Below are 3932 nucleotides of genomic sequence, written 5' to 3'. Positions count from 1 at the left end.
CCCGGTGGGATGGCAAGCTATGGAGTTCAGAGCAGCGTGGGCGCCCCTGGCCTGGTAGATGATAAAAAAAAACTCAGGAAACGTCCAGGTCTACTTCTGTAAGCATCTGCACAGAGTGGGTGTTGTGCTTCTCATGGAGGTGGGTGGGGGAGTTGGCAGGGGGGTGAAGACAGAGTCATTGGAACACAGAGCTTTCCCTGGTTCTCCTGGTTGGAGAGACACTGCCAAAGAAGAGGAGCAAGAGCAGTGCAGCCGAAGGGTCTTGGGCTGTCTGCCAGAGGGCAAGGGGGAGAAGAGGGAAGCCAAGCCGGCAGGACAGCAGATGTGGTAAAAGGACGTCCCTGACCGGGAATTGATCCCAGGCCGCAGCGGTGAAAGCACCAAATCCTAGGCACTAGATCACTAGGGGCCTATATAAGTAAGCTGCTGAAGAATGTCTGAGATAGGCTTGCAAATCCAAGATCTTTGGGAGAGTGTGTGACCCTGGAAATGGTTCCTCCCCAGCCTGTCATGGTGGTCGCTGCTACTACCCCATCTCTCAGCCCCTCTTCCTTCTGGCCTGTTCCTTGCTCTGGCTCAAAGGCCAGGCCACCAGAAAGTGGACCTGTGTTCCGCCTTAGGGCAGTTGTGTCCTACAGGGCACCCAGCCAGCTGAGCTCTTCTTGTGAGAGTCAGTTCTGAGTCTGTAGTCTCTGCCTTGGCCCCGGGCTGGTGCGCAGGTGAGGCACCAGGCTCCCTCTGCTTCCTGGGCTCTGAGAGGGCCTCTGGGACTGTCCTAAGGAGTGGTGAGGCAAAGGGCTCCTTTGGTCCCCACTAGTAAGGTAGAAGGGATTTGACAGAGCTCCAGCAGCACAGTGGGGTTGTTCTGTCTCCATGTGTGACTCTTTTCTGGCTCCCTGTGTTCCGGGTGGAAGAGGACACGCGGGCGCCACGGGGAATAACTTCTTGGTTTCCAGTCTCGTCGTCCTTGTCAGTTTGCAGAGATTTGGACGACAGGTCATAGAGGCTGAGCATTTCTGGACCTCAAGCCAAGCAAGCATGTGCTGAGAGCATTTTTACTGCAGATATTCCCCTCCTGTGAAGTGGACAACTCTTGGAGCCCTGAGAGGTTGATCAAGTACTATAAACGGGAGATGGAAAGTGTCTCGCTGGCTACACTCTCTCATAGAAGGACACGGGAGATTCCTCCACATGCTGGGAAAAGCCAGTGAGGCCCACAGGCTAGATTCCATTTCATGCAGCCCAAAATAGGGAATGGACCTGTGCCTGCAATGACAGCAGGGTGAGAAACTGAGGCAGGAGGATTACAAGTTCAAGTTCAGGGAGCACTATTGAGTGACTTAGTAAGACAGTGTTGTTACGTGAAATAGAAGTGAAATGAAATAGAAAAGGGAATGATATGAATCTTGGTGCCAAGGCCCAGGATTTACTTCCTAGTATCAGAAACAACAAAGAAAAACCAGGAACAGTCCCCGATAACCTGCACCCAGCAGTACCCACCACAGGTTCATTTCCTGGCATCAGAAGTGGAAGCTAACAGAGACGCCTCCAGTCGAAGAAGAGCACACAACAGGAAGGGCACAGTGAGACATGACTGGTGAACCATCAGGGAACCTCGGCAATACCTACAAGGGATCGCATCTGTCCAAGGTGCAGAATTCCATGGGCTCCAATGACAGGCCTCAGATGGGCCCATATTTAAGGACCTACCTGTCCTTTGTCACCTCTGTAAAGTACTAGTATGGTGACAGACAGTAATGGAGAGTGCTCTCTGGCTCTAATACAGAGACGGTCACCTGGAGCCCGAGCCACCCTGTGCAGGAGGAAGCCGTGGCAGTAGATGTGTTTCCATCAGATCCTCTAAAAGCCAACTCCAGATGTACAAGGAAAAGTGAGGGGGAAAAGGAGACCAGAACTCGCCAGGGTCTCCTCCCCTAGGATGAGTGGCTGGAAGGACAGGTATCAACTAGGTCCCTCTGACCTGTCCTGCCAGGGACCTAGTGTTAGGTCACACAGAGAGCAAACTGCACAGGGAGGGAGGACTTCAAGCTGGCTTAGAAACTCAGCTGTCCACATTGGGTGGCCAGAGCTCTGGGGCCTGGCCCACCAAAGCCTTCTGCTGTGGGCAGCGCTCCCCTTCCTAGAGGCTTGCAGACAGGAACCTGCAGAGCAAGCCGGTTGTTCAGGGAGTTAATGGAGGAAGGTCCAGTGATGAAATGGAGAATACAGTGTGCCGTGCTGAGGTGGTGCCGGCTCCTCTCACGTAGCAGTGTGGGCCAAGCAGTGCATGCGGCATTCACTCAGCCATTGTCTGCTCTGAGGAAAGGTCTGCACAGAGACCTGGAAATATGTGTACAGGAACGATGAGTGTAGTGTCATTTGTGATCAGAAAACAGTGTGACAAGGCTAGTTTTAACAGCATTTGGAGAAGGGCTAGGGAATACAGAACCCAGGAAAGGGTGATACTTTTGAAAAATGGTGCTGATCTTGCTATTAACAGGATGATTGCTGGAGCGCTCCCCAAATCCAAGCACAGGGGTGAGTGCGCGTGCACACACACACACACACACACACACACGCACACACCTTGATGGTAGGCTATGCCTATTTGGGTCCATAGCACATTTAAAGGGGAAACAGGGAGCTGGGGAGATGGCTCAGTAGAATAAGTGCTTGCCTGGCAATCTCAAAGGTCTGAGTTCAATTCCTGATTCCACAAAAAAAAAAAAAAAAATCATCATCATCATCATCATCATCATCATCATCATAAATAAGTAAATAAATAAAGAGGAGACATTTTCCTTTGTCTTCCAAGATTCAGGAGGGTAGGAAAATTGCTTGATAGTACAGCATGTCTGCTTGAGGAGTGTGGGGTGCAGCATGGGCAGGTGCTGCAGAGGCCCAAGTCCTCTGAGCAGTGGAGGGCGCAGGCGTGGTTGTCCAGCAAGTGAGGAGCAAGGTGGCAGAGGTGTTGTGGTTGAATGGCTGAAGAGAAGGCCCTGTAGTTTAGAAAGGTGAAGAAGGTGGGGGTCGAAAAAAACAAGTGGCATCCCTGGGTGGGCTCGAACCACCAAGCTTTCAGTTAATAGCCAAACACATTAACTAATTGCACCACAGAGGCAAGGTTATTTACCTTCATTGGGAGGGCGCACACACTCCCTCCAGGAGCACAAGCCCTGACTCCAGGCCCTTTGGGTTTGCAGGACCCCAGTGCCATTTCCAGAGCCCCGAGAGGTGAGAGAACACTGAGAGGTTAATGGAGGAGCAGGTCAGACTGGAAACCTGAACATTGGTCAATTCTGAAGGCCTGGGGAGGCCAAGGAGTCTTTGAATGAGGAGATGTGAAGTCTACAAGGAGAAGGGACCCCCGGCTGGCTGTAGCTCCTCCTGCTCTTTGAACTGCTACCTGCCAACGGACTCAGCCCTGGAGCCTGTCCCTGTCCACCAGACCTCTGCAAAGCTGCCACTGCCCCTTTGGGATTTCTGTTTCTGTCTCAGGTATCCAGGAGAAAAGGGGTTATGGAGGAGTCCCGCATCAAAAAGTGGGTCCAGCGGTGTTTGGGGGCTCAGTTAAGATGGTCTGCATGAACCAGGTGACCAGTTTAAGTTGCATCCTCCTGCAGAACCTGGAGAAGGAAATCTGAGGGGAGAAGTGGGGGAGGGTGCCATTCCTTGAGATGGGTGCTGGGCACCTCAGGAGTGCAGAGCAGAGCCAGGAGGGCCCTGAGGCTCCACTGGGCAGGGGCGGGTGCTGGAGGGACCCCAGGCAGACCAAATAGGCCTCAGATCTCAAAAAGCAGTGGGCGTCCTTGTCCTTAGCACAGCAACCTCCAGAGCAGGGGTCAGGGTGGGGGTGGGTTACAGTTGGGAAGCATGTTTTTTGGTTGGAGGAGGATCCAAAAGAAGCCAGGGTGAAGGAGGTAGAGGAGATG

This window comes from Octodon degus, unplaced genomic scaffold (assembly GCF_000260255.1).
Source record: "Octodon degus isolate 3935 unplaced genomic scaffold, OctDeg1.0 scaffold00331, whole genome shotgun sequence".
Taxonomy (NCBI): Eukaryota; Metazoa; Chordata; class Mammalia; order Rodentia; family Octodontidae; genus Octodon; species Octodon degus.
Note: the sequence above shows the minus strand (reverse complement) of the source record.